This window comes from Cryptomeria japonica, chromosome 5 (assembly GCF_030272615.1).
Source record: "Cryptomeria japonica chromosome 5, Sugi_1.0, whole genome shotgun sequence".
Lineage (NCBI taxonomy): Eukaryota > Viridiplantae > Streptophyta > Pinopsida > Cupressales > Cupressaceae > Cryptomeria > Cryptomeria japonica.
Genome location: NC_081409.1, coordinates 286,947,581 through 286,970,481, shown reverse-complemented (window position 1 = coordinate 286,970,481; position 22,901 = coordinate 286,947,581).

The following is a 22,901-nucleotide window of genomic DNA, read 5'->3' as shown; positions in this document are numbered from 1 at the left end:
AGCTCTGATGATTTGGTGAAAAGTTGATCGGACCAGGTGCAAGTTGCACCTAGTCCCTGACATTTTAACCAAAATTTCGAGAGCATGATTCTATGATATTATAATGCTTAACCCCAAGAAATTGGCAGTAAATTCAAATCCTAGGTTGGCCTAAAGGTGAAATTAAGATCTAGGGTTTCATACATAAGAGCTCTCTTTCTTCATTTGAACGGAGGATATAAGATCTAGATAAGTGGGAAGTGAAGCAATCACAAGGAGCCTTCTATGTAGAGAAAGAGAAAGTCTTTTGAAGTATTCAATAATATTAAACAACACATATCAAGAATTCATCAAGCATTTTTTCATCAATTGGGGGCTTTTGATGATGTAGGAAAGCAATAGGAGATCACCAACTAAAGATTGGCTTGTATCTCTCCCTTGGGATTGGGTATGGTTTCATATTGTTTCCATGTCTTTATATGAGCTTCATTACATCAATTTGATTTACATTAATGCTTTAGATTACTTTGCATCATTCATTTAAAGCATTTACTTTGTCAATTACAAGCGTTTAGGGTTTACTCTTTAGGGTTGCTCTAGACTGTACACACACAAGCTTCGTGCACATACTATTTTACTATACAAATCATCTATTTGTTGAGGTGGAATTCATTGAAATGAGGGTTTGACTAAGGAAAAACTATACATAGCCACTTGAAACCCTATTTTCAGCTACAGGTGCAGATTCGGGATTCAAGCATCACTGCAAATTTTAGGAGCGATTGAGCACACAAGCTCAGTTCCAAGGACCAAATATAAGCAAAAACCACTAGGATAGAGGCATGACACCCTGGTTGTCCCAGATTTTGGTATATTTTGGTAGAACAACAATTTGTAGTCATCAGGTCCCAGTCTGTCAGTTACAACTTCTAGTCTGTAGAATCAGGACAGGGGCATAGAACTCCTATCCCATACATTTTGGCTCAGATTTATGGCACAGGTGTACCTCTAAATTTGTCTCCTAATCTGTACTTTTCAGTAGTATATCATTTATTCCCAGTTCTACATTTTCATATTAGGGTTGCTTGTGTATACTTGCATTCTAGGTTAATCATTCAACTCTACACTTTGCATTTCTCCTATCTCTCATTTGCAACAAGGGAATAGAAACCCTAAGAGGTAATCCTTGGCTCTCTCTTCCTCACAAGAAGTAGTCAAAGTGTGTTACCTCCCTAGGCTCTTTCATATTCCACGAATGTGTACATGAGAGTGGGATTAGGGTTTGCTTACTTAGTCTCACTTTTCCCCCTACAAACACACACACACACATATATATATGCTATTAAACTCAGGTATGAAAGTTATGCATATAGAAATTGTAGCTTGAATAGAGTTTTAGTACTTAAATTGCACTTTATTTTGTAATTGAAATGTATAATTCTCAAAAAAATCAATTGAATGGTACCAAGAGTAAATGTGTCCTTATATAACTTGCATTTATCATCCAACCATCAACATTTGTGTATGCATTCCAATATCATACACTAGTATCTCCTGAAATATTCTTATAAATTCTACTACATATATATATATATATATATATATATATATATATATATATATATATATATATATATATATATATATATCTTCTCCCATCCCTCACATCTCTTTAATTCTTTGTCATCTCTTTACTCCATATGCTACTAGATTTTATTTTCAAAACGAACATTTTTTTAATTTCATGTGTTCTATCTATGTTTATACATTTTTTCAAATGTTGTAAACCAACACAACTAACATGTGATATTTTAAAAAATGATTTTTCATTAAAAAAATAAAATCTATGCATTCTCTCACATTACTTAAATTAAAATATCTTGATGATTTACGCATTACTTGTATTATACAATTCTATCAAACATTATTATTGTGCAAAGTAATACATGTATGATGATAAACATCATAATGTATGAAAAATTCAATATACATCCTACTACAAGTAGTGTTTGGATGATTTATTTTAACATTAAAAAAATTGGATGTCTTGCCTTTGATTAATTTTTATTTTGGAATATCTCTCAATAAAATATTGATCTAAAACTAGGTTTAAGTCATATTCAAGAATTTTTTAGGATACTATAAATGAAGAGGAACAACCATAAAGTGGAAATGAAATTTAATCTATGAATTTAATTTTGACCAATACATAATCAAATGGAAATTTTAAGTAAATAAATCAACAGCTCAAAAAAATATGAAACAAAATAAACAATATATAACACTAAACACGGTGTTTACATGGAGAAAACATTTTTGGAAGAAAACTCCAAGAGAAGAGGCCTAAAAATATTATCTTCAAGAATAGAGATTAAATGCAATCCTTAATTCTTCTCTTTTAACTTTAATCCTTTAGTACCTAGATGTGTAACATTTCCCCCTTATATAGGGTATCCAAGTTGGTTATCATATCCCACTAGATCTCTCCTTGAAAAAAACCAAGCATGTGAATAACCTAAGACAATGTGTAGGCATTTCCAACTGATTGCCCAAATTCACCTAAGAATAAGCCATTTTCTATTAATGGGAACTTAGATCAATGACCAACTAACAAGATTTCAACCAAAGGTTCAAAGATCTCCTTCACTTTAGGCTCTAGAAGACCTAGAGGGGCGACCCTTTGCAATATTCAATGATTTTTCAACAATATTGACAAATATTGCTAAAATGCATATTACTCTCAATGAAAATCAACCCAATTTGCCTAGAAATTTAACCTTGAATTAGCTAAATCTATAGTTATTTATTACTATTTGGAACAATTGAGAGTTAATTCTAACCTACACCTACTCCTACAAATAGGAAAGGAAAAGAGGTGTCAACAATGCCTGAAGTGGTGTCTGAAATTCACTTAAGATTTTTAATGATCAATGCTTAATCTGAGAAACAAAGTCAGAATGCAACAATTCTAAATATTTCCATGAAATTTAAAAGACTCAACCAATTGGAGCTGAAACACTTATGCTTGACACAAATGTTGGACTATAAATCATCACAAATTTTTCTTATAGATCACTATTATGTTCCTCAATTCGCTAGAAGACACCTAGAGAATTACATCCCTCCCTTGGAGAGAACTTGCAAATATATTTCACATTTACAACACAAATTGCAAAGATGAATGTTTTTGTCCTTAACACAAAAAGCATACAAAATGAGAAAATAAAAAAGGAGACATTTTGAGATAATATTTATTAATTATCAAACATATCTGGTACATTTTATGAAAAGAGTTTAGAGACTACCAAATACTAACATTTTATTCCTTATACTTGAACTTTCTATCTACCCACCCATTTCCTAGATTTCATAATTTCATGAACCATTGCAATTGGCCTTAAATTCCCTTTTATAGAAAAGAAGAGAGAAAGATAAGCTTCGGGCCAAATTGCTGACATGTCAAAATTTTAATCAACTAAGAATATGCTATGGTATCTTTATGTGCTCACACATGACAAAATATATTTGCATAAAGGAAAGGGCATGCAAATATAACTGCCATCTTGTTGGAGGATTGTATTGTTGGCCCGTATGATTTGGATTGACAAGTGGGAGCTTGCTAATGAGGATATAACAAATTGAAGTGAAAATAAAAGAAAAATTGAAGAATAAACTGGATAACACACCTCATTCAAGTACTAAGATGTTGATTGAAATTTTTGTATTCCATCATACCTTCAGCTCCAAGAAATCAATGTAGAACACCCATGGTCTTGGCCCTACCAAGGTGCTTATTTAGTGGCTGATAAGTAACTAAAATATTGTCTTTCCCTCCTACCATGGTGTCTTCATCTTCACTCCTCCTCCATAGTGCAGTATTCTTGATACTATTTTGCAATTGCAAAATTTGTTGGCCACTTGAAACATTGTATTTAATGCACTCTACTAGGACTTTCCCTCCACTTGTTATCAATAACATTTCTAGATTTTATAATAAATCTACCAAATCTCAGGTATGTTGTAATGATACTATCAAGCACTATGGAGTATACTAGTAATTGCAAGTTTTGACCATCATCAATATTTTGTATAGCAATGGGGATCATGTCCTTAAACTCAGTCATCCATTGTTGTAGATTTTTATGCTTTCATCCCTAAGAAATATATATTAGGAGTAGTCTAATGTCTAAACTCATTAAATGAATCGATTTTCTCCCTTATTGCTTTCTCTTTTTCTTTTGTAAAGGGAAAATTTTGATTTGGCAATTTGCCACCTAGAAGGAGAAATAACCAAATCAATTTTTGCTTTGGGGGAGATTTCCATTAAATTCAAAAGAGGGGAGTCTAATCTGGACTCCCCTAGATTCAATCAAAAATCAAATAAGAATTGAATACTAAGTGTATTGATAGATTATGATGTGTTTTTCCCTCTCTTGTAAGTTGAAATTTTGATTTAGGGTTAAGTGTTGAAATTGAAGACAAAACTAAGAAAATAATGAGCTATAGGTTCAGAATTTCATAGTGCACCTAGATCTAAGTAATATAAGTTGATTCGGATCTACCTTGTGAAAATGCCCCAAAAAAGTAGGGACCATGGAAATTCCTCTTGGTCCTCCAAATTTTTTGCACGTCGAAAAGGGTTTTTTTGTCTCTGTGTCTAAAGCTTATTTCCAGAAGTACAACTGGACACCTATTTCCTACACACACAAAAGAATGGAAAAGGTTGGGAATAGGGGTTTCCCTAATTCAAACACTAGTTGAGGAATCAACCTTGAATGAAATATTACAAATGCTTGAAATAAATGATGGAAAGGTATACCTTCAAGTCTGCAATGAATGATGAGGATGCTTTGCTTCTTGAATGTAATCACATATGTTGTATGAAATGGCATGAACATGACAAAACCCTAATCACACACACATGTTTTCAAATGAATTATGTAATGTAGTCTCATTTCCTTATGATCATATCTACCTTATGGCCTATTGCCCAAATAAGAGGGGAAGACCTCCTTATATACTTGTCTATCCTCAAACATATTAACTTTTTCGACATAGGTCGACATGGAGAAGAAATTCCTACTCAAGTTTGAGATAGGGTCTAGGGTTCAAATTGGACCTCAATTAGGGAGGACTAGGGCATGGCGCACTAGTCCCAGTGAGGACCAAGGCACCATGCCCTGGTCCTACCCTGAATTGGGCCAGGGTTAAGGGGTCCCAGCAAGGTGCAAGATAAAAATATGATGTTTATTGCATGGAAAAGGCATAAATAGGTCCCGATCAATCATGAGGATGAAAACACTAAGGCAAGGGTCCCAAATACAGTCAAAATTGCAAAGGGTGCAATTTTAGGACACTACGACTTCAAGGAATGGGTGTTCCTTAACCAACATAGCCACCATTTTACATGCTTGGAGGATGGAAGGAGGAGAATTGAGAATATTTTGGGTAGCCATTTCCAAATCATTAATACTTCGAGTCTGTGGTTGCCATCTTTCATACAAAGGCTTCAATATTTCCACATAAATTTTGCATTATTGTACAATATGTGCAAGCATTTCATAAGATTTGTATACATCATTTAACTTATTCAAATTTACTTGCAATAAATGCTCAATAGTCTTTACCCTTTTGCTTTTGCCTCTTCTTTAAACAACATCTTCTCCCTCACTTTGATCATTTTCCCCAAAACCTTATTCTCATATGAGTTTCTCAATCTCATATGGGGAAATGGGAGTAGTGTCATCCTTTACAACAAACTCTATTTGTTCACTTGGAATATGAGGTAGAAGAGGTTGGTGCACAATCACTACAATGGAAGAAGATGCATCTAATTCCTTCTTGGCTAGTTCCTTCTTCAATTTGATGTTTTTGATATACACATCATTGAAAGTTGCATTCAAAGAAACATATCTTCTTTTCAATTCCTCATTTCTTTTCTCCTCTTCCCCAGTAGCAACTTGTGTGAATAAGGTTGAGTGGGTTGCGACTATGACAACCTTTATAGTAGAGGTATCTTTCAATGTTATTATTATAGCATCCCCCACCTTTTCTAGCACACTACCCAACAACCAAGGCTTATTTTTTCTAGGTTCTTAGACCATTGGGCCAATGCCTTGATACTATGGCTATACCTTGTCCCTTTGATGCCCTTACCTATAATGAATTCTTTAGCAAATACTGGATCTTCATTCTTTATTACTTGATCTAATACAAAAAAATATTTTAGATCCCAATTTGGGACTAGTATCATTCCACTTCATTTTGCCATCCTCCCGGCCTCATCAAGAGTGATGCCAATGTTCTCCTAATCCAAATTTGTTGATTTCTCCTTTGATAACTCTTTCAATTTTTCTTGCAACCAAAATCTCTTAAACTCAAGAGTTCTAATGAACTCATCATCTTAAACAAATTGTATGGAAGCAATAATTCTTTCATCTTCCACTTCTTCTAATGATATGAAATTTGGTACAAGATCCCTATCAACACCCATGGTCCGTTCTTCCTCCTCTTCATTATGAAACATATTGCTTGAAGGGAAGAGAGAAAGTTGATCTGTCTCTTCTTCTTCATCATCCTCGATTTCTACAATTCTGATAGGTTCTACCCCATCCGTTTCAAGGGGTGATTCATTTGAGGACCAACTTGATCCTTCTATTGTTATAAACCCATAATATACTTCCCTTTTCCTAAAATCATTGTATACAGTGAAAATGGATACACCAATATTGAAAGACCAAATGAATTCAACCACAAAACCCTAGCCTAACAACAACAAAGATCCACCATAACATATGAATATTACCTAAGACAATGCAAATCAAATGAAATCACAAAGATTATACCATCACATGTCCAATAGGGTTTGGATCTCCATTCTTCCTATATCAATTGATCTTGCTTGATATATTTGCTCTCAGATTTTATGTGTGCACAAGAGCTCAACAAAGAACGGAAGTGTGGTTGCAAGTAGGCTTGATCACATATGCCCCAAGATGGGAATGATATGCCCCCTCAAGAGATTGGATGAAAATGTCTGGAAAGATCGCTGACAATCTCTTAATAAGAAAGAAAGGCTAGAATGGACTGACCGGATAGGATAGAGTGACAAAGTCACAGGATAATGAAGACTGACTCGAGAGACTAGGGCTAGGGCAGTCTATAAAATAGACCACGAGGGGAAAACATCCTCATTGTCATCCACACATCCAAGAGATCAGAGTGCAGAGAGAGAATAGAGCAGTAGCAGTCAGTAGCGATGGCATTGGTACATAGATTCGATCGTGTTCGCTAATTTTAGAGGCCAGTAGATGCAAGGGAGCCAGTCAGTACCACAAAACCTCTTTGTACTTTGTTGCAATAAATGTTGTCATTAGTGCATGCTAGGAAATGCAATAAATGTGCTTTTAGGTAATGTCAAAAAAATGTCAAAAACGTCGAGGCACATCTGTGTTGGTGCCAGGTGCGTCTAGGTTGGCTAGGCGCATCTGTGTTTGTGCCAGGCACATCTATGCCGGAAAAAGCGTCTATGTCAAATGCAAGTGCGTCTGCGTTGGGTAGGCGCGTTTGTGCTATGTGGGCACGTTTGTGTATTTCAAGTGCGTCTGTGTATTTCAGGCGTGTCTGTGCAAAGCAGGCGCGTTTATGTAGTATGTAAGCATGTTTATGTTATGAAGGCACGTTTATGTCAAAAATGTGCATTTATGTCTTCTAGGGCAAATTGGCAGTTATGTGATGAACATACGATATCGATTGGATAAGCTACTGAGAGAATACACTCAAGTAGGTCCTCTAGGGAAGACTAGGATAGATCAAGGCCCTTTGTGATGACCAGGGAGTACCAAGACATAGTACTTTGTGATGAACAGGGAGTACTAAAATATGAGCAGCACTTTGTGATGAACAGGGAGTGCAAATATGAGCACTACTTTGTGATGAACAGGGAGTGCAAAACATGTAATACTTTGTGATGAACAGGGAGTACCACTAGGATAGAAGCAACACTTTGTGATGAACAGTGAGTGTCACTAGGATAGAAGCAACACTTTGTGATGAACAGTGAGTGTCACTAGGATATAGTATCATAACACTTAAGATAAAAAGTAGCATTTTGTGATGAAAAGTGAATGTCACTTTGACTGACATAGTTGATTTGCTTGACTGCAAGAGTACTTACCTATGCTGGAGTCACGGGAGAGATTCCCGTCGACTTAGAAGTTACGACCAGAGCTTACATTTGAGGACCGAGCTACCATTGAGGTTATGGGTTTGCGATTCATTCTGTATGTGCCTGAGTTTTGAGTGAACATGGATTTGCTGACTGCACTTGCTGAGAGATGGCACTCTAAGACATGCACATTCCATTTATCGATGGGTGAGATGACAATCACCTTAGAGGATGTGTACAGGATTCTGAGGATACCGATTGATGGGGAGTTAATTCCCTATGATCGAGATGGAGACAGGGAGGCATTGAGACGAGTGTTCTAGGATCCGAGACTAGAGATGAGGGCAGGACATGTCGCCTGGGACACCATGAAAGTGACAGGACTAGTGCTACCAGCAGTGCTAGGAGGACTGATCAGTGGGTTCCTATGTCCAGATAGGGTGACATGAGGGTTGGTTGTGGGCTGGGGGAGCACCTTGGAGACATTGGTTACACAACATACCAGATATGCCTAGGGACCGTGTGTGCTGGCACATTTGTACTATGAGCTCCATCAGTTTGTCTACCATGGATCCGTAGGATTGGGCTACGGAGTTACATTGCTACAGGTGTGGGCATATGAGCATCTTCCAGTGACACGATCGATACATTTCAGAGATAGGGGTCATGGATGCAGCTTTGTGCACTTATATGATATGATTACATCACAGCCACGGATTGGCAGGTTGGAGCACTGGCGTCGAGTCCTTGATGAGGTTGACACTGTGATATGGAGGTCGTACCGAGAGTGCAAACAGTGGGAGGATGACGCAGTGGATCTGCCATACACTTTTAGGAGCAGATATCTAATTGGATAGACACCCTATGTATTGGAGAGGCAGTTGGTAGACAAGGTATGCAGGCAGTTTGGTAGGATCCAACAGATGCCATGGGGTTCCAATATGTATGCGCGGACAGTGTGAGACTAGGCACACTTTGGGCCACTGTTATCATATGATCAGGTTGTGATGCAACTGGTAGAGATGGTGCCCATGCCATGGGATATGTGGCCTGAGATTGAGGATGCAGGGATGGATGCAGAGTATACTACATATTGAGCAGAGCATCCATTTCCATGCCTGACAGATCCAAGAGAGCTGATAGATGGAGATGGTAGAGGGGATGAGGATGATGATGGAGATGGTGGGGGTAGAGGCCGATGGAGGAGGCGGGGTGCAATAGGAGAGAGGAGGGTGGCTCCGCAGAGAGAGAGTGGAGAGGAGAGATAGGCTCGGGTGGTGAGAGGTCGCAGTGGGTTGCCATTACAGGTGTCAGCAGCACAGGGTCCTAGATAGGTGGAGGGACAGGTACAGGGGCAGGGGCAGGGGTAGCCACAGGTACATGCATAGGTACAGGGGGTCGAGGAGGAGGAGGATGAGCTATTTGAGCTCAGGGAGATCTACTAGGGATAGGAAAATGAGATCTAGGAGCTGGAGAGGGAGAGGGATTGACTCAAGAGACAGCTCAGGGACACTGAGCGAGAGTGAGATCAGGCTATCCAGCGTTACACTGAGGCTGAGACAACACTGAGGGCTGGGAGGAAGGTGACAGAGGACACAGGGGCTGGATAGAACTATGTTCTGTAGGAAGGGGAGGAGATAAGTTATTGGCAAGACCTATACTACAGGGCAGTGCCACTAGAGCAGTGGGAGAGGAGCTTTCGTAGACCATCATGGATAGCGACGACCATTGGAGGGAGTCACAGGAGACAGGCGTCTAGTGGTGGGGTCATGGGTCCTCGACCACCACTAGATAGAGGGGATAGGAGAGATGATACTAGGGTGGGTCCTTCCATGGCTCAGACTCCGTCGAGGCCAGGTGGCTCCGAGGGAGGGAGTTCATCATAGCCTTAGAGGGCTCCCTATGTATCAGTTTTGAACCATTTTTGTATGATGATGTAGATACCTTCGGGTGATTTGTAGCCATATAATTTTGACATCATTGTATTATGACACTTATGATTATATATATATGAGATGATGCATCTTTGTGGCAGCTATATGCATGTGTACCTATATGATGAGATGTTATGGATGCAAATATGTACATAAGGAAATGCAATATTTTTGTTCTTTTATGTTTTTAAATGTTATTCAAGTGCAAATGTGAATGTATGAAATGCCAATGAATATGATAATGCAAATGACTATTTACATGATAAAAATGTAAGATGTGTTAACATGTGTTGTGTGCAGGATGTGATGCAATTGTGATATCTATATGTATGTATGAAATGCTTAATATGTGGTAATGCAAGTGCAGACTATATGAAATGCAAATATTTTTGGTGTGTCATTATACTCAGTCGTGTGATAGTAGGCTACACAGACTCAGGAAGGATGATGAAATTCAATCAACAATGGGGGATGGAAGATAGAAGATATGAAAGTGAAAGAGCTTCTTGTGCATTACCATCATTGAGCTTTATTATGGTAAAATAGGTTATGACAATCGAGACATATGTTAGACCCAAAAAGTCATTGTACCTGTTTGCATGGAGATAAGACAATCACAAATAAGGAATTCCCCAGTTCACACTAGACTCACAGTGTCCTCATATCCTTGGACAAGTCATAGCATTACTAAGAGACAATCCACAGACAGCAAATAAAAATAGGTGATGATACCCCATCCTCGCCTTTCTAGTCAAAGACATCCTAGAGATAGAATCTCTAGTCAGAGACATCCCAGAAAAGCTAAAAGACATGTCACCAGAAAGATAAAATCAAAAGAAAACCAAGACTCGACACCAACATCCACTATAGTCCGCAAGTTTAGTGTCTCTTGTCACTTGTATAAGTCTTATTTTATTGTAGTCACAATATTTACTTTCACAAATGGATAGATAGAACTGAACCATATGTTGTCTGAGTCTGTTGAAAGATTTGATTTGTTGAAGCCCATTGTGCTATTGTGTCTCATCTGAAATTGACTGAATCCATGCAACTGATACTTTATTATGGAGAAGATGGAACTTTATTGTGGATCTGTGATGCAAATGTTGCTTTATTGTGGATTGTGCACGGATAGATTGAAGGAAAGTAGAAGAAATTGTACTCCTCAAAATGTGTGATGCTCTCAGTTCCACACCCATTACTAGATGTAGGATTTTCCTTAGCCACATATAGGAGCTGATTTATTATGGATGGAAAGGGATGAAAAAGAATGTTTATTATGAATGGCTAACCAACCTTGGGTAGATCAATAACAAGCCATGATGGGAATGTGTAAAGTTTATTATGAATGAATAGGTTGTGAGTGTGTGTAAGGTGAAAGATGAAATGGAATCCTAAAGGAGGTGAAAGATGAAATGGTAATGATTTTTATGTTTTCTGATTTTTTTTTGTATTTTTGAATTGGGATACTCTGAAGAGCTATGTGTAAAACCTGCGAAGGTGCTTGTTGTTGATAGGATCATCCAAAGGTTCACCCTCTGTGGTTGAGAGCTGATATGCACTAGATCCATATGCTACTGTGATGATGTAAGGACCAAGCTAGTTTGGTTCGAACTTGCCCTTCCTCTCTCTATCTTGCTGATTTTTAGGATTTTCTCTAAGAACTAATTCGCCTACCTCAAATGTGCGAGGCTTGACTTTCTGATTGTAGCTGCGACTCATTCATTTTTGATAAGCCTTGAGATGATTAAAAGTAGTTTGTCTTCATTCATCCAATAGTTCAAGTTCTTGTAAGCGAGAGACCCTATAGTCTTCATCACTAATAATGTTTTGAAAAGAGACTCGTAAAGAGGGTAACTCGACCTCAATAGGAAAGATAGCTTCAGTGTCGTAGACAATTGAATAGGGTATAGCTCATGTAGGTGTTTGGATGCTTGTGTGATAGGCCCAAAGTGCGAGATTAAGTTGGATATGCCAATTACGGCCAGCATCATCAACTGTCTTTTTTAGGATTTTAAGGATTTTTTTATTAGACACCTCAGCTTGACCGTTACCTTGGGGGTAATAAGGTGTAGAGAAATGATGGGTAATATGGAAGCGGTCACAGAGTTCGTGAACATCTTGATTTTTGAAGGGACACCCATTGTCGGTGATGATGGAAATAGGAATACCGTATCGACAAATGATAAAGTTGAGAATGAATGTAGCAATTTTTTTTCTAGTGACTTGTGTAAGAGGCACCGCTTTGATCCATTTTGTGAAATACTCTATGGCAGTGATGATGAACTTATGACCGTTGGAAGAAGGAGGGTGAATCTTTCCTATGAGACTGAGTCCCTGCTGACAAAAAGGCCAAGGAGTCGCAATTGGTTGAAGTTCTTGTGCTGGTGCATAAATGAGGTCTCCATGAATTTGACACTGCTTACATTTTTTGACAAACTGATATGAGTCTTTTTCCATATTGGGCTAGTAATACCCAGTCCGAATGAGTTTCTTGGCTAAGGTAGGACCACTAGAATGTGGACCACATATCCCTTCATGAACTTCACGTAACGCAATCCGAGCTTCGTCCCCTTCTAAACATCTAAGAAGAGTGCTATCTAGACCTTGACAATATAGGATATTGGCTAAAATGACATATCGAGAAGATTGGCGAATGAAAGTGCGACGTTGGTTATTGGATAGGTCAAGAGGTAGGATATTGTCATGAAGGTATGCAAAAATGGCACCATATAACTAGGACTCAGGGCCGACAATACATATCATCTCGGTAGGAGTGATTTCATATGAGGGAACCAAAAGGTTATCTACCAAGAACTCATAGCGGGTCTCATTTGGTGGTACATCAATTAGTGAAGCAATTGTAGCCATGGCATCTACGGCTTGATTCTACTCTCTTCATATCTGCTCAAAGTCTATATCTTCATGAAATGTTGTTTCAAGTCATCCACCATTCTTTTATAGGGCATTAATTTCTCATCCTTTTTTTGGTAGTCATTAGTTGCTTGATGAATTACAAGTTGAGTGTCCCCAAAAACACAAAGTTCCTGGATCTTCCACTAAACTGTAATCCGTAATCCAGTTGTTAATGCCTCATAATCTGCTATGTTATTAGTGTAGGGAAATGATAATTGATATGATTTTGGTATAGAATCCCCTTGAAGAGTTATGAAGAGGATGCCAACTCCTGCCCCATGTTCTGTGTATGAGCTGTCAAAGTATAGTTGCCAGGGCTTTGCATGTGACACTGTTAAAATGGATTCGTCTGGAAATTCTGAAATTAGAGGAACATCATCTAACATGGGAGCATCTGCTAACTGATCTGCGATAGCTTGTCCTTTTATTTCTTTTTTGTCCACATACTCGATGTTGAATTCACTCAGGAGCATCACCCATTTGGCTAGTCACCCAGTAAGTGTTGCTTTATTGAGAAGGTATTTCAATGGATCGATCCTTGCAACCAACTTAGTTTTATGAGTTAGCATGTAATGTCATAATTTCTACAAAGCAAAGACCACAGCGAGACATGCACGCTCAATTGGTGTGTAATTTAGCTCATATCCCACCAACGTGTGACTAATGTAGTAGACTACCTTTTCTTTGCCCTCAGCAACCTATTGTGCTAAGAGTGCCCCCAGTGTTGTTGAAGTAGTTGATATGTATAGTAATAGAGGTTGATCTGGAACTGGTGGCATCAAAACTAGCGGATTCAAAAGATAATCTTTGAGTATCTGGAAAGCCTGTTGACAGTTATCACCCCATTTGAATTTGATGTTCTTATGTAGCAAGTGCTAAAAAGGATTACACTTATCTGCAAGTTGTGCTATGAATCTTCATATGGACTGGAGTCTCCCTTACAAAGATCAAAGTTGACTGATATTTCGTGGTGGTTGCATCTCTAGGATGGCCTTGACTTTTGTTGGATCGGCTTCAATTCCTCTTTTTGATACAATGAATCCCAGGAGCTTCCTAGAGGTTACTCCAAAGACACATTTCTTGGGGTTTAATCTTACTTTGTATTTTTCCAACCGATCAAAGATGACTGAAAGTATGTCTAAATGTGTATCTCTGTCTACTGATTTTCCCAAGAGGTTGTCAACATAATCTTCCACAGTAGCGTGCATGAGATCATGAAAGGTAGTAGTCATAGCTCTTTGATATGTAGCGCCTGCATTTTTTCACCCAAAGGGCATGACATTCCAACAGAAAGTTCCCCAAGGACAAATGAATGCTATTTTATGCTGATCCTCGGATGTGATTTTTAATTGATTATAACCAAAGAATCCATCCATCAAAGATAACATTTCATGACCTGTTGTGAGATCTACAATCCAATCTATGTCTGGTAATGGGAAGTCATCCTTAGGACAATCTTTGTTGATGTCTCTGAAGTCTATACATATCCTGATGCTACGATTTGGTTTACTGACAGGCACTAAATTGGAGATTCATTCAAGATAATCAATTGGGCATATGAATCCGACATCCAATAATTTTTCAAGCTCTGCCTTGACTAATAATGCCACTTGTGGATGCATCTTTCTTAATTTCTATTTCACTGGTTTTGTCCCCGATTTAACTATCAAATGATGCATTACCAAATCCGGATCCAATCCAGGCATATCAGCGCATGACCATGCAAAATTTATTTGTTGCTCTATGAAGAAACTTATGAACTTTGATCTTTCTGTCTCTGTCAGGGATTGTGCCAGGAATATGTTATGTGGAATTTCTTCTATACCAATGTTTGTTTTGATGGTTTCCTATACCAACATAGATGATTTTTCTTCATAGGATGCTGGGAAAATGTCGATCCTTCCATCCTCGGGTGCCTCAGAGAGGTTTTTGCCCTCAGATACATCCTTTCTTTTTACTTTTTTGGGGTCAAATAGTGCCACAACATGGTTTTCACCTTAAGACCCTTGATTTGTTTTTATTTTTATGTTTTTGCAACTGGAAAGCTCGACACCCTCACCAAAATATGCCACACTGTTGAGTTCTATAGTGTATCATGCCTTATGGTCCCCAAGGGGAAGATCATCTCGTATGCCTAGATAATCAATAAAGGCTTCATCATTTTGGAATGTATTGAACTCTGTAGGTCCTTCATGGTCCTAGTCAATGAGTTGGTGGTGAACAAGGGGAAGGCCTTTGATTTCTTCGAAGTTAGCGGGGCTAAGAGTGAAAATGCAGTTATATTCAGGTATGTCAAGGTATTCATCGAGGTCATCGTTGGCACTCTCCTCATCTATCTTGATCATGAATGAATCATCACTAGTAGCACATTCTAGGACAGGTGTTCTCATTCTATGTGATTTTGACCTAGAACCTAGAGGCAAGGACTGTATGGGGTCCTCAAGGGTTGTTTCTTGACCAACTTTGAATTTTCTATAAAATTCCTCTTCTTCTGTGGGTTCACCTGGTTCTCTGAATGTCTCGGTGAGTTCATAGTCACTGGAGGATTTGTCTAAATCCCATTCCCATTCATTGGAGTCTGTGGAATATCGATTCTCTTGTTGAATTTTGGCAGCTTTGATTTGTAATGATTCTCCTATTTTTTGAGTGTTTACCATGGAAGTCATGAAACCAAGTCCTTTCAAGCATTCCTTTTTGAATGTCAATTCAGGTTGTAAAGCTTCAATGATGCCTTCCTTCCTTAAGCCAAGAGGACTGTTGCCATCATACCCAAATTTTTGTAGGATCTTGAATCCTTTGCCATACTTTTCACATGGTATGTTGATGTGATCTCGTGTATCATTTTCAAGGTCTTTGTAAAGCATGTTGTATAAGTCTTCTTCTTCCAGGTCACCCCATTTTTGAAAGATAGTAGGGTCCCATTTGAGTATAATGATAGATACCTGCTTATTAGGATGTGGTCTTCCATATTCTTTTGGTGAACTCATAACTTGTTGTATGCACGTGGTTTGATTCAAAGTGTATTCACCCATGCCCTTGTCCTGAAATTTCCCTTTAAGCTCACCTTGTTTTGATGTCAAAGGTTTTAATGATTCAGGATCAATGTACGCAGAAGAAGGGACAACTTCCCTATTACTTGGAATGATCATCTCAGTTTTTGGTCTCAAGTTATTGCAGTATATGTATGGATTAGGATCACCATTAACTATTATTTCGACTTCATTGTGAGGAAACTTAATGCATTGGTGATATGTAGATGGGACTGCCCTCATTTCATGAATCCAAGGATGTCCTAGTAATATATTGTATGTAAGATCCAGGTCTAGGACTTGACAAACCACATCCTTTGTAACTGGCCCAACTCTGAGAGGCAAGGTGATTGTGCCTTTGGATGAACGCTCTTCATCATCATATGCCTTGATGGTAATTTTATTTGTAGAATTCACAACTTTATCAGAATATCCCAATTGTTTAATAGTGCTCAATGTGCAAATGTTCAGACTTGCTCCTCCATCTATCAAGACTCGTTTTATTCAATGTTTGTGTATGAAGGCTTCAATGTGTAATGGTGCATTATGTGGCTGACTTACGGAAGTGGAATCGGCTTCTATGAATGTAAGGGAGTGTGGAATGGAAAGGTATCCCACCATGGCTTGAAGCTAGTCCACATTCAGATCAGTTGGGACAGCAGTGTCTCTCAATATTTTGTCACGAATAGCTTTATGTGCGGGGATATGCGTAAGAGCTCAAGGATTGAGATAAGCGTGGGTGTCTTCCCTAACTATTCTACAAGGTCATACTCAGGTTTGGTTGATGAGGAAGCTGTGTTTTTAGCTAGAGCACCTTGAAGAGTGAATTTACCTCGATGAGTTGTAATATTACATTCAGAGGTAGGTTTGGAAGAAGATCCAATGCCTTTTAGGACAATCTTGGGTCTTTAGGTAGAATTCTCAGGCGTTTTGTCCTTGATGATAATGGTAGAGACATAATTGTCCATCGAAATGTGATTGATAGTTGACTCATAGTTATAAGATGCTCTGGTATAGTTGGTTTGGTTATCTGTGGCTGTAGCTTTTCCCTTGTCATGCTTTGGGAATGGTTCCTTAAACATTTCATGTTCTTGATTGGATGAGTGTCCTTCAATCTCAATGTCACCTCTATCAATAAGATCTTGTATGATGTTCTTTAGTCGATCGAAATTTCCTGTCTTATGTCCTTTGCTCTTATGAAATTCACAATACTCATCATCATTCCACCAATTTGGTTTAACCTTTGGCTCATATGGAGGAAAATCTGGAATTGTGATTATCTTGTTTGCCACTAGCTCCTTGAAAACTGACTCAAGTGGTTCTCCCAATGGGGTGTACTTCCTTTGTGATTTGGAAGTTCTTTGAGTATTCACTTGATTGTTTGTAGAGCTTGATCAAGAAAAAACAATTTTGGGTCATATTGTATTGGTATCAACAACACCATCATTGATTGTGTTCTTGTTTTTATTCCAAAATCTTGGCTTGTCTTTTCCTTTAAAGTCATCTTTGTTTTCCTTGAATATCTTAATGACTCCTTGTTCAATTAGGACTTTCTTTGTTGCTAAGCCTTTTACAATGACGTCTTTGAAGGTGGACAAACAATATTTTCTTAGGTCATAACCAATGTCTTTGTTAACATTCCGAGTGAACATCTCTACCATTTGTTTTTGTGGAATTTCACAAGAGCATCTACTGGCTAAATTCCTCCATCTTTGTAAAAATGATGAAAAAGATTCTCCATCCTTTTGCTTGGTGTTGCACAAGGTAGTAACTGATATGTCTATCTCTATGTTGTATGAGAAATGTTGTATAAATGCCTCAGCTAAGTCACCCCATGACTTAATACCAGGTGGAAGTTGGGAGAACCATTCCATAGCTTGATCACCTAAGCTCTGTGGGAATAATCTCATCAAATATGTCTCTTCTGCTGCTACCTCAATGCAAGCTGTGAAAAATTGTCTTATGTGTGCCTTAGGATCCCCTTTGCCTCTATATTTATCAAACTTAGGCATCACAAAGTGTGTAGGAAATGGAGGCATTGGAATGCTTTTGTCAAATGGATAGGGACATATGTCTCTCATTGTGTAAGTTGGCTTCAGTGTATTTATGTCCTCCATTTTATTTTGTAAGTCCTTAATTTGTTGCTCCAAATTGTTCTTAGGTGGAGATCAACTTCTTGGACCATACCCCATGCCTAAACCACCGGGTGGAGGAGCATGTTGCATATATGGATGGTATTGATCATACACATGTTCATATGGAGGAGGTCTATAATGATGTTGCATATGCGTATAAGGACCACTTAGTATAGAGTCATGGTGAGGAATGGAATATCTTCTTTGTCCATGTATACCATACTCTATAGGCATGTCATGAGTTTGTTCTAGTGTGTTGCCCCCAAATTTGACGCGGGGTTTCCTTGTGTCCAAATTTTGAGCATGCCTTTGAATATCCAATTGCCTTGGTGATTGATCCTTAGCATTGGTATGTGATTGAGCATATTTTTCTGCATAAGACTTCCATAATGGTCTGCGAAGGTGAGTATCATATGCTTGACCATGTGTGCATGGGACCTCAGGTTTTTGAAACAAAGATGATGGTGATTCAGGGACCATATGTGGTCTTCTATTGCCTCCACTATTAGGCCTCCTTTGATCCATGTTGGAGTGAGATTGTTGCAAAGGTCGATTTTCCATTATTTGAGACATGTCAAAATCATGAGGGATCTTGGCTTCACTATGTGCCATCACTTGTAAGAAATATTGTCTATCTCTTTTCATTATTTCCTCAACCAATCTATTGAAACGGGGATCCATAATGGTGTCTTCCACTTCTGCTAAATGTACGGAAAAGTTGTCCATATTGTCATTGTGTGTATCATTGTTGTTTATAGTATCCATGTTCTCAACATTTGGAATGTTTCTATAAGCATCCATGTCAGGTAATGTGTTATGATCAAAATTGAAAAAGATATCATTGTCATATTCATAGGAACTCATGTTTGCAGACTCTTGAGCCTCTTTGGTTTCTCTCCTAGATTTTTGGGAACAGGTTTCAATCATGAACTAGGTATTTGACCAAGATGTGTGAGACTAGATGAATATGGAAAGAGTATGGAAGACCAAGAGTTGGATGGAATGTAAATGAATCTGAGGTTTACTTGCAATATCCAAAGTGTAAGACCAAGTATGTATGTAGTAGAGTAGGTGGGGCTTCCAAAGAGATGATAGTTTCTCTTGATGAAGTAAGTTGATCTTGACTCTAAGTAAGACCAAATGAGACCCAAAGGTGATAGACCTTGATGAGGGACCGCTTAGCAAAATGTTGTTGTATGTAATGTGTTGACAAAGTATGATGAGGACAAGCAAGTGACCTTTTGACTCAAGTTTAGAAAAATGTAATGTAATGTAATGTAATGTAATGTAATGTAATGTAATGTAATGTAATGTAATGTAATGTAATGTAATGTAATGTAATGTAATGTAAGGTGTAAGGCAATGATGGACTTTGTGAGACCCAAAGATAGGTTGAATTCTAGATGAAAAACCCAGAGAGATACCTAGGAAGCTCAATAAGTCTGAAACTGGTTGTTCCTTGTTTGCTGGATTATGAAAGTTTTCAATTTTGAACACAGACATGCCTGTATACTTCACAGACGCGTTTAAATGACACAGACGCTATTCTGTCAAACATAGACGTTCTTAAATGACACAGATGCGGTTCTGTCAGACACGGATGCATTTCTGAGATGTTGTAAGTGCAATGTTGCTCAAGAGAACACAGACGTGTTTCTGCCCTTCACAGACGCATTTAGATGACACAGACGCGGTTCTGTCAGACACAAACACATTTCTGGAAACTTTGTGCATTTTTTTTCAATCTGTGAAGTTGCTTGTTGTGACCAAATCTGAATGTTTGACTATTTTTCATGACAAGAGGACACAGTGTTGATGAGGACTCAATGTTTGCAAATGTTTAGACTCAAAATGACTCAAAGAAAAGTGTGTTGTTTGATGTAAAAATGTTTGCATACACTTGAAGACACAAAAGACACAATGTTTTAGTGTTTGGTCTTGAATGTTTGAATGTTTAAAATAAGTCAAGCACAATTCTTATGGCTGGCCAAGACAATAGTTGTTGATCCCACATGGAGTTTCCCCCGAAGCTACGCTATTAAGAGCAGATACTTAGATGCTTGACCCCAGTGGCTCCACCCTCAGCACTCACTTCTTGGGGTGGCCAAGCATTATTCCCCATGAAAACTCCTCGTGGTGAACTTTGTATCTCTACTAAGAACCGTATGTGTGTGGGTCGCTACCAGAGGTCTGACCTCCTGCCCCAACAACTAGAAGGATTTTGGCTTCTAAAACAAAAAGGTGCTAGTAAGGGCATCCACTCGTGTGGCCATACATGCGGCACTTTCAGCTCTATAAATACAGAAGGCTCCCAGTCGGTAGGGGTTACACCCTACAACTGATCAAATAAATTTGATCAAACGGGTTTGTGGGGAGACATAGTGTCGGTATGAACTAATCAGCACATGTTATCCATAGTTTTCACCATGGATACAGTTGTTTATAGTGGTTTGGAAGAGGTGGGTTTTCCTCGCTACCACTTGGGTCATTCTCTCCTCACTAGTAGTCCTAATGACCACACAGGGAGATATGCCCTCTAAAGATTAAACAAAAAGAGCTTATTGCTCAAGACACAAAAGACAATGGTTCAATTTTAGTGCACCAATTGAAGTGTTTGCTAGTCTATGAAAATAAGGCACACAATAAAAATCAAAAACCCTTGCCAAGGTCCTGCAACAAAGATTTATTAGTAGTTTGGATTGTTTCAAATGATCACCCCTTCCTGCAAGCACACAAGTTAGGTATATTTTAGATCCAAAAGACTTTGTGAAATAGGGGCCTTCAACAAAATGATTTTGCTTTCCAAAAATAGCTGCACCAATTTTGTTAGACAGATCTGAAGATGTTAGCTCAAAATAAACCAGATCTGAAAACCCAAATAACGAAAAACCGAATCAAAGAAACCCAAAATGTGACAACCTTACACAGACGTGGTTATCAGAAACATGAACGCTATATAACTTCGCAGACATGTGTAAAGCGGAAAAATCAAACCCTAGTCGTTCTCCCCTCCCCAACTCCAAGGAGAGAGAAGGGGGAGTCACTAGGGTTGATGGTTTTCACTTAGGAGAGGCTTTACATTCAAAAGAGGGGTTGAAACCCACAAGATCCAATCCCACGCAATGCAAGATTGGATACTATATGAGTTTCAAGGGTTGTGACATCAAGGATACCCTCTTTTGTAAAGAATGTAGATAGAAAGATTGAACTAGGAATGCATGTAAAGAAAGAAAGATTCTCTTATAAACAGAGATAGGGGTATGGGATGAAGCTACGGACCTAGAATTAGCAGTAAAATGTCGAGACAGTGCTGTTCTGCAAATTTGAGCGAAAGTTGACGGGACGATGGCGCCTGGCGTGCACACGGTCCTCCGAAAAATCCGCGAAATGAAGGGGGATCTGTTCGTCTCTGCACAAGGATTCCAGATCTTCAATTACAGCCGCATACCTGCAACGTACACATAGAAAAGAGAGGACGATTAGGGGGTTAGGGATGAGGGGTTTACCTTTAGGTCAAACCCCGGTTTTCGAATTAACCAAGAAATGAGAATGCTGTAAATGTAAATGTTTGTAATGTAAACAAGTACTGATACCTTGTTGTAAGAATGTTTGTATTCTTACATGCGAAGGTGTAATGTATGTAGTATGTTGTATGTTGTATGTGATCTCCTCTTCAATGGTTGAATCCTTGTCTTGAATGCAACACTTAGCCTTGAATGGAGACTTAGAATGATCAATTGCTTGAAGAAATGCTTGAATGTTTGAATATCGTTTCCGCCCTCTTTTCCATCTACCACAATGGGAGAGGAAATGTAGTTTATATACTTGCCAATTAGGGTTGATAGACTTATTTTCCCGACCTTAGGCCGACTAGGAAATATTATTTTCCAATTTGCAAACTTAAAGACCCGAAGCCCCATAAGAGACTGGGCCCAAAATAGGGCCAGGGACCAGGGCGCTGGGCGCCATGGTCCTGGGGGACCAGGGCGCTAGGCGCCCTAGTCCTGAAGGACCAGGGTGCTAGGCACCATGGTCCCACCTCCCGGCATAGCAGGGTGCAAGGAGGAATCAGGCCAGGGTGCTGAAAAATGCAGTTTTTGATGTCATGAACAAGTTTCGGGGTCTCCATTCAGGTTCAATGTTGCATTGACATCGTGAAGACCCAAATGTAGTCGAAATTGCAAGTGTTGCAATTTTAGGATGCTACATTTAGCCTCCACTTTAGCGGGAGTATAAGCGTATGCTCATACTTCCGGTAAAGTACAAGGAAACAACATTGAAAAACTTTCACCACGTCAAGGAGGCAAGATACACCAAGCCCCCAGTGGACTAAGGATCTTACGACTTCAATTGACAAAGTAAAAGGGAAGATCACGAGGGAGAACCATGACTGTCAGTAGTAAGGTTCCCTCACTATGAGTCATGCAAAAAAGATATCAAAAATTTTCAAGGCAAAGCTAAATTCGCCAAGAAACTTTCAAGTATCTTGAAAAGATATGAACAGGATGTATGCCCCCCTACGTTAAAGCGATCGCACACGCCTCACCGGGGGTGGTTGCTTTAAGGTAGTGATACATATAAGAAATGAGAAAGGAGCATGTTATCGCAAGGATTTAGCCCCCAAGTGTGAGATAAGCCCAAGGATAATAGACACAAAACACAAAGCATGAGGTGACTTCACTTTCCTCGGGGTTAGTATGTTGTATGATAATTCATGTATATCATATGTATGTATGCATAA